We start from the raw sequence: 9,722 nt of genomic DNA on the forward strand, positions 1-9,722 counted from the left end.
CGCCGGCTCGGGCCGAAATTGGCGCCGGCGGACCCAACCCGAACCCGACGCGCTGGGGGCGCTCAGGGGCGCCGGGCGAATCGTTTTTGGCGCGAAAGAGCCGCGGGCCCTCCTTGCCAGCGACTTGTCTCGCTTCTCGCCACTTCGTCGTCCTCATGGCCTCGTTTCCCGCGGCGAATCAATGCCAAAGCTGTCGCACCGGTCAGCCTCCGCCATTGATGCCTCACGGGCGGCGCAATGAAGGCGTGACGATGTGCGTCCCGTGCATGCCACGTGTAGACGATGCCGCCACGCTTGCTCGCTGCCTCCGCCTATATAAGCCGACCCCAGCACGCCGGTGGCACGCACAGAGCCTCCACTGCCGACGCACCCTATCTCCCCTTCCTCCCTCTCCCCTCGCCGTCCCAGTTCATAGAAATGGCCGAACGATTCCCATGCGAAGGCGCGGCGGCGAACGGCATCGGTCGCCGCCACCTTCACGAAAACGAAGGTCGGCTCCTCTACGAGGCCGAGTACCCGGTCCCGCCGGACATGCGGGTGCCCGGGGCGTGGAGAATCAGCGCCGGCGGGATCTCGGTGCCACCACCGCCCATCGGGGTGGCGCATCGTGCGGAGATCGCGCGTATTCGTGCCTCTCTGCCGCGGGCGGCGAGGGAGGGGCCGCCCTACATCCCTGACAGCCCGCTCTGGGAGCCCTACTTCCACCGCCGTCACGCCGAGAAGCTCGAGGCCACCAACGGCATCGTGCCCTCTGGCAGGCTCAAATTCGAGGGGCGGCGCCGATGGTGCGGTGTGCCCGGCCGCACGCTGGAGGCCGTCCTCGAGTACATCAAGGGCGGCAACACGCCGAGGCTGGAGTACCCCTCCCCGCCGTCCTTCTCTCACCGCCGTGGGAGCTCGTAGACGCCGAGGCGCATGGACCCCGGGGCGTCATCCTCCTCGTCCGGTCGGTCGACCAGCTCTCCCTGCCTCCGCCCCGTCAAGCCGAAGCCCCAGGACGACACGCCTGTCAGCCGGCGCACCCGCAGCTCCGGTGTCCGCGTCGCCGACTCCGCCCCCACCTCGGGCCGCCTCGTCCTCGTCGCGCCCAAACCGGAGCCCAGCCTCCCCCCGGAGTATGAGGAGATAGCCCGGCGCGGCTTCTTCGACGCGGACACCCTGCGGTCGGCGCGCGGCGACTACCTCCGGACGGAGATGACCCGGCAGACCGGGGCCCTGGAGGAGATCGCCGCCCGCAAGCGTGGGCGCGAGGACGAGCACGGCGTCGTGATCCTCGACAGCGACGACGACAGGGATGCCGCCGGACCATCCAACCCGCCGCGCCAACCGGGGGAGGGTTGCAACAGGGACGTCGGCCATGACGGAGGCGGCGACCACGACGACGACGACGGCGGCGGCGACTACACGCGATTCTACAGCCTCCTCGGCATGTAGAACTACAAGGTCTGCGGCCGGCAAGGAGCGGCGAGGCGAGCGAGACGGCAGGCGGGCCTAGTACTGTGTTTTTTTGTAAAATACTTTAAATATGTATGAGCGGGCGTGTTTGTGTCGTGTTTGGTCGAATTTGGATTGAACTCGCCGTGTTTGCGCCGTTCAAAAAAATCCCGTGGGCGCTGCGACTGGGTGGCATCACGCCCCCAGCGCGCGTTTTGCGCCGGTGCGCCCCCAGGGGCAATTTTTAGCGCCTCCTGGGGGGGCCAACGACTGGAGATGCTCTTAGTTCCATTCAAATCATGCAAGTTAGAGTCCAAAACAAGGGTAAAAGTGTTTGGAAAAGTAGATACATTGGAGACGTATCACATCCCCTTACGGAATAGCGCATAAACAAGCTAGGGTTTAAGCTTTTGTCACTCTAGCAACCCATCATCTAATTACTACTCCATAATGCCTTCCGTAGGCCCAAATATGGTGAAGTGTTATGTAGTCAACGTTCACACGACACCACTACCGGAAACAACAACATACATATCATCAAAATATCGAACGAATACCACATTCGCATGGTTACTTATCACAAGACTTCTCCTATATCCTCAAGAACAAAAGTTACTACTCACAAATCATATTCATGTCCAAGATCAGAGGGTTATTGAATAGTATTAAGGATATGAACATATAATCTTTCACTAAATAAACCGTCTAGCACTAACTACAAGATGTAATCAACACTACAAGTCACCCACATGTATCAATCTGTGGTTTTGAGACAAAGATTGAATACAAGATATCAAAAAGGGTTTGAGATGAGATTGTACTGGTGAAGATGTTAATGAAGATTAGTCCTCCCACGATGAGAGAGTTGTTGGTGATGTCGATGGCTTCGATTTCCCCTCCCGGAGGTAAAGTATCACCGGCGAAATCACTCCGCCGGAGAGCAAAAGTGCTTCTGCCCAGGTTACGCCTCGAGACGGCGCGCTTCGTCCCAAAAGTCATCTCCTTATTTTTTTTCTAGGGCAAATGAATTCTTATAGCAGAAGACGAGCCTCAAAGGATGGCCAGGGGCCCCACTCACTACCAGTGCACGCCTGGGTGCCTCGTGGGCACCTGGTGGCCCCCTCTGGTATTTCTTTTCTCCAGTATCTTTCATATATTCCAAAATAATTCTCCGTGAAATTTCAGCTCATTTAGAGTTGTGCAGAACAGGTATATCTGATGTAGCTTTTTGAGGTCCAGAATTTCAGATGCCGGCAATCTCCCTCTTCATATAAATCTTGCAAATTAAGAGAGAAAATTCATTAGAATTGTACCACAAAGTATTATATTGATAAAAAACATCATAAATAACAGTAGGAAAACTTATGAAAAATGGACATATAAACTCCCCCAAGCTTAGACCTCCATTGGTCTCAAGCAATAGCCGATATCGATAAACATGACCACATGTTTAGAGAGAGATGTGTCGCTAAAAACGAAATACAGACATAGTAACATCATGATCAATATCATACCAGCAATACATTTTATCATAAAACTTCTCATGAGAAAGTAACAATTCATCACAACAACGAAGCATAAGGCATAAACTTTCTTGAAGACTAACAAACTATGTTCTAATTAAGTCAACAACGCAATTACTATTCATCATATTTTCAGAAAGGGTCTCATGTAAGAGCTTTTGTTTTGCACGTCCACATATTCAAACTATCATTTAGTCTTCTATGGCTGCTGACACTCACGACATATATATGGAGCAAAAGTTTCAGTCAGACACATAGAAAGATAGGGGCTTATAGTTTCGCCTCCTAACTCATTTACGTCAAGGTTAATGTCAACAATAATAAAAAATGACCACGTACATCTAACTGGACATATATGCCTATATCTTTCCTCACCACATGATGCTTGCAAAAAAAAGAAAAAGGAATAGAGGAGAACACTATTGACTCTTGCATGAAGAGTAAATACATAAGATGTAAAAGATTGGCCCGTCGCGGAGGGAAACAAAGGTTGTCATGCGCTTTTTGGGTTTTGGATGTGCAAGCTTTTAATGTAAAGGAACGTCACTTTATATTGCCCCTTGCGATAGCAAACATTATTATGTAGTCCGTCGCTTTTATTTCTTTACCATCACAAGATCGTACAAAGCTTATTTTCTCTTACAATAAAAGATCACACATATTTAGTAACAATTTTATTGCTTTATGCACCGATGACAACTTACTTGAAGGATCTTACTCAATCCATAGGTAGATATAGTGTACTCCCATGACATGCAACTTGATTTAAGGATTTTGGATGTACAAGTAGTATCTCTACTTGGTACGGATTTTTGGCTAGCAAACATATTGAGCAAACACCACATGTTGGAGCATTTATAACAATATAATTTCTATCTGATTATAAGCAATCATAACTCATTACGTTGTCTTTCTTGTCCGACGTCAACAATTTGAAATGGAATACTTAATGAGGGCTCACAATCATAAAAGATGTCCAAGATAATATATTTATAACTGAATCTTCTCTTTTTTTATTAACTTCTTCATGACTTGTATCATTAACCAATACTATGTTTGTTAACTTTTTAAAAAGTTTACCACTTATACTTTTCTTTATGTAAAGTCATTACTTTTCATGGGATTAGCATATATATGATCTTTCCAATATGTAGCTCAAGGATACAATAAAACTGTGATCCTAGTAGCCCCCGAGACTCTGAACGATTTGCAAAACCAAGCCGAGGATCTAATTCTCGCTTTGGAGCATACTTTACGAAAGAACACGGTGAAGTAGTTAGTCTTCTCGAAAATCGTATTGCGCTTTAAATTTCCTGCATTGAATCGTCAATGCAGTAGCCTCGAGACTGAGGTTGGGCAACAAGTCCGACCTGAGGATCGCATCTCCTCTGGCACAGTTCGCTGAGAACACGTAGCTAGCGAATTTGACATTTTGGGGCTGCTCAAGCAACCTGCTGCTGTTTATCTTCAGTGATCTAATAAGATAACAGGGTGCTCCTAAGGAATTAAGGATATTGCCCATCCTCAGTTCTTTCATGCGACTCACGCTTTGTGGAAACCCTTGGCGCTCATCAGCAACAAATCCTCCCAGTGTCTCCAAGTTGTAATGTCCTGGTAACAAAAAGTTGTGCGGTTCCGAAATCTGAAACTTTTGAAGCAGATGAATTAACGTGACTTGCATGGATTCGAGTGTCTCTAGAAGCCTCAGTTTTTCTGTCCCATTTGGAAGGCTTGTAATTAAAAGCGTTCCCAAGGCTCAGATGTTTTAGAAGCAGAAGGTTGTCTATTTTATTTTAGATGATCATCCAAGTGGGCACATTCTTCAACATCTAGAGATTAGGATTCTCAGCATGTAGACACTTGCGGCCATGCTAGCAAGAGCAAATGGTTGGCCTTCACTTCTCATCAGAATTTCCTTTTCTCCATGTAAACTGAAGCTTTCTTGAAGAACAATCGTTTCGAGTGCTGTTTCTTAGTTAGCAGGTCTTCTTACTTTTTGCACATAGCCCTTGCTAGAGTTGCAAGCGTTAAATACTGACTGCATAGTGGTTGTCACCATTACTCTGCTACTTGCACCAAAATTCAGATTCCATAATACTCCAGTGATCTGTTTCCATATCGTGTCGATTACAATGAAATACCTGAAACACATATCAGGAAATGATTATTTTAAGCTAGGATCATGGGTTCAGTGAGCAGTCAAAATTTAGCATGTTGTAGCAGAATTTGTGGGGAGGCGTGTAGAGTTAATTAAACTTACGTCTTGTTATGCAAGTGCTCTCTGATATCCCCAGCAAGCAAGTGTGACATAGGAGTCATCAGACACCAGCCTACCAAGTTGGTGCTCCCTTTCATTTATTTTACGAGATTATCCTTCGTTAAGATGACCACTTTATAGAGGAACCAATCAAAAAAACTTGAGCAGAACTTTAGTTTTTCAAATGTGTTTTCTACAAGAAGTCCAGCGTTAATAAGACCCGCACACATAGATTTAACTAAGAAAAGACAAGGAGTCAATCATGATCGTAACGAGTCTGGTTCGTTAGTTAAGTTGATCGACATGAACCGACGTACTAAATCAAACAAAGCGGTCCACTTATCTAAACTAAGGCTCGCCGAAACTAGTCACTCAACGGACTTGTCACTGATAGATATGGTATTAGCATCAACCTCCTTCCGTTGCACAATATCATAACAGTTCAGGTATTGTAAGGCCAATGGCTCGTCTTCTAGTCAGGTATCCTACCAGAATCTCATAATACGACCATCACCCACTATAAAACCGCCTCTACTAAAAAAATGCAGTCTATACATTCATCAAGACCTTCCAAAATGGTGAGTTCAACATCTGTGCCGTTACTCAAGATGATGTCTTGGAGTGGAGGTATTTATTGTGTAGCAACTCTTGCCACACCCCCTCCTTCACTGTAAGTAACATATATAGCCATTTGCTAAGAATATCCCACCCCCTTGGTCTTTTGTCCTAGAAAGAATATCCCAGTTCTCCGAGCCATATTTCCTTCTATATTCATTGCACTGCCGGAAGAATTTGGATTAGTAGTAATCCAGTCTTTTGTGTGCCCCTTTTGATACTTTAAAAAAATTAGTGCATCAATATATTTAGGCTGGTGAGCACAGAGTTGACTAGGAGCAGACATCCTCCATAGGTCATAAGTTTTGTTTTTTCAAAGAACTGAGCTATTTTTCAAACCAGTCTTACTGTTCACTAGTAGGGCAGAAGTGCGGCGTGATGCCGCTCCCGTGGAAGTTCCCGCTGTTGGTATTATTTTTTCAACCACTTAATACTGGTACATGTCATGAATCACAAACACATAAGACACCAAAAGCCTAAAAAAATCAAGATCTTTATACAAATCTTGAACAGTAAGACCATTATGAACGCTCGTCGGTGCTTTTGGTTCTTCCAGATTCTGCATACAAATCTTGAACAGTTGGACAATCGATTTGACAGTAAAAACTATTAACAAGAATACAAAAATATTCAGATAATTTCTTATTGCTTAGTCAAAGCTAAACCCCAACTATAGCAAGGTTCAGGGTACGGTGGCAGTGTTTAAAATTCAAATGCAAGGTAAACACAACACAACAAGATACAAACCTATCTCGGGTCCAAGGCTCAAGAGCCACAGATGCACACGATACAAACCCGAAGGGGGCCTTGGCTAATAAGACGAAACACACACGCACAAACACTAAACCGAGAAAGACCACAATAGCGACGACGAACATCAGCCTCCATCTCTATGACGCTCCTCCTTGTGTCAAAGAATGAAGGCGAAGTTGTCGAATGAGAGGAGCATCAAGGATCTGACGATGAAGATCCCTTGGTCGGAGGCCTTGTGTTCGATGAAGATCCCTATACAATAAGAGCTTTGTTAATTACAAATTTCCAATGGCCCACACAAATGCAGAAAATCCGACCCAAGTCAGCCAAAAGTTTGGCAAGTTCGTTCCTCAAAATGAAGGTCGCAGAGTGCATCTATTAGAGCTACTTATCAGTACATACCTTGATCTGCGCCCGCCGAGTCTGGAACCAGTATTGGGTCTCATGGACCTCCATGCCGGTTTCGCGGCTGAGATTTGCGACCCGAGTCTGGTCGGGGTGGGGACATTTCTTGAACGCCCTGCGACACTGGCGGCAATGAGATTACAAACAGAAAGAAACTTAAGGCTGAAAGAGATGTAGTGTATGATTAGAGGTGCATACTCCTCGAGCACCAGAATCTGGCGCGGCGCGCGGCGGTGGCCGTCCATGGCTACCTGCAGGTACCACCCTCTCTCAAGCTCACGCTGGCCGGAGGAGAGGACTGGAGGAGGAGGAGGACGGAAGAGAGATCTTGCTGCTCGGCTGTGTGACCTCCAGCTCGCCGTCGCTCCTACTTATATGCGCCGGACTGGTAACGCCAACGCCACTCAGTCATACGCCAGCCCTGCCAATCTTGTTTCCATATGCTGTTTTTCGCACCGAAGTGAAACTGCCAGTTTGACTGCGCTCCTCTGCTGCTCATCGACCTCTCTCTCCTCCTCCTCCCAGCTTTCTCTGTTCGTCCATATCCTTTCTTGCTCGCGCAAACAGCTGGAGCCATTTAAGGCCAAACCTCCTACTCGCTGTCCTCCTACTTTGCGCAGGCTACTCCAAAGCTAGCCTGGATACATACATACTCATAACCTAGTAGTGTATAATATTTCCTGACCTAATAACCATGCTTATCTATCTATCTTTTTTTTAGGAAATCTTTCCATCTTTCTTATATTTACCAATTGGATGCACCTTTCAAGCCGTCTCCTTAATCCGCAACATTAGAAATAATTATACAGTTGGATTGTAAAATTTACAGCTAGGATAAAAAAGCCGTCTCCTTAATCCACATCATTAGAATTAATTATATTGTTGGATTGTAAAATTTACGGTCAGGATAGAAAATGAAAAATTACGTAACATAGACTGTCCGTACAATACAAAATAGCATCTGCCACGTCTACCATCAATGGAAAAAAACGAGAAAGCCTCCAGCCATAAAAACCCCACCGGTATAAATAAAAAAGGGAAAAAATATTTAGAAGGTGGTTTACATATATGTTCACAGTTTGTTCGACATGCATAGGCAATGTGAATATATCTGCAAAATTGAGTTGAAAAACTTCCCATGCGTGCGCATGAACTCCAAGGAGAGCCAAAATTGTAGTATGGATCGTCCTCCACTAACTTGACATCGTGATAGATTAACTTGGGGGAAACAACATTTTATTTTGTTTTGAAAAATATGAAAATTTACATGCATGTAAAATACACGCACACATGCGTGCGCTTATACATGCGAGGAAATACGATAAGTTTCAACCCGAGATAAATAAAGATATAAATAAAAAGTTAAGTTATTGTGCACTAAACCGACACTAGGTATAGTATGGTATACGTGACAAGCTGTAAAAATGTATTTAGACTACAATAATTACATACATAAAGTATCATATTATTTTCTTTGCGTAAAAATTATCACACAAATTTATCAAATTTTACATATGCATTCCCTATGTGACCTCTAGATGCGTGGATTTTTACCCATTTTATAGAACTTATAAATCTATTGTCGTACTAAATTGAATATAGTGACCGAGTTGAAATTGATTTGATGTTGAGAACAAGTTGACGATAAAGGGTCCCCCCCCCCCCCCCCGCTTTATATTATAAAGCAAACACCCTATACATCCAGCTCGCTGGGGCAGCAACACAGATAAGCACAAAAGAAAAACAAGAAGAAGAAAGACAAATAAATGCCAACACAGGCAGATCAACGAAGAAAGGAAGACCGGCAACCGCTGCACCCTTCGAAGAAGTACCACCACCCTCCCAGCATCCCGAAGCGCCGCGCCCCAATCAACACCTTCAAGAAGGAATGCGACGATGCTGCCACTGTTGCCCGAACAAGTTCTAGGGTTTCCCTCGGTACGCGAGCGATAGTGGAGGGGTATACCGCTGCCCCTCACGAAGGTCCGACGACTCCCGCAGGCGTCATCGCATCAGTGCTGGCCAGACGGATAGGGGTTTCTCCCGATCCACAACACCACCACCACCCCAGGCATTTCGCAATGCACCACCCCCTCAGCCACCCACCAGCTTGTGCCACCATGAATACCGGATAGCCCCCACCACCTCACTAGAGTTGTCAACATGAGATATGGAGAGGAAGAGAAGGCAGCAGCCACGGGAGCAACCACAACTCGACCGGAGGGAGGGGACAGCCTCCATTGCCACAGCGGAGCCGGCCGGATGCGGCGACGAGGACCTGTCGGGCCTCGACTGCCCGGTTGGGCCTACGTGGACCCGGACAGTCCTGTCACCACGCTGCAGCTCGCCGACCAACAAAGTCCTCACCGCCTGAGACCATCGCCACCACGCCACCACCAAGGAACGTCGCCGCCGAACGCCAAGCCATCGGCCCGCCCCAACCCAGATGGGCCCAAATGGGCCCAGATTTGGCTGCACGGGCACCGCTGGCCATCGCGCCACCCCACGGCCAACAGCCGCACCGCGGCATCGAGAGCCACCGGGCCCGCGGCACCACCACCGACGGGCCGCACCGATGATGGCCGAGGAGCACCGCCGCCAGCCGCCACCCTTTGAGCAGGAGGGAGCCACGCGCAGGGAAAGGCAGGCCCGCCACCGCCAGCACCACGCGGCCAAGGCCCGGCGGCGCTCGTTGGCGGCGGCGGGAGGAGGCAGGGGCGAGGGAGGAGAGCTAG

At 47.5% G+C, this 9,722-nt stretch overlaps 1 long non-coding RNA gene across 1 annotated transcript; it reads right to left on the minus strand.

Moving 5' to 3' along the window:
* Positions 1–6,456: 6,456 nt before the first annotated feature.
* Positions 6,457–7,319, minus strand: LOC147988642 (uncharacterized). The gene is made up of 3 exons (XR_015616852.1): positions 7,186–7,319; positions 6,985–7,102; positions 6,457–6,834 (listed from the first exon to the last, which is right to left on the minus strand). It is a non-coding gene; the product is annotated as an uncharacterized LOC147988642 (long non-coding RNA).
* Positions 7,320–9,722: the final 2,403 nt, after the last annotated feature.

The sequence above is a fragment of the Triticum urartu genome, chromosome 1A, assembly GCF_056163025.1.
Source record: "Triticum urartu cultivar PI428250 chromosome 1A, HENAU_Tu73, whole genome shotgun sequence".
Taxonomy (NCBI): Eukaryota; Viridiplantae; Streptophyta; class Magnoliopsida; order Poales; family Poaceae; genus Triticum; species Triticum urartu.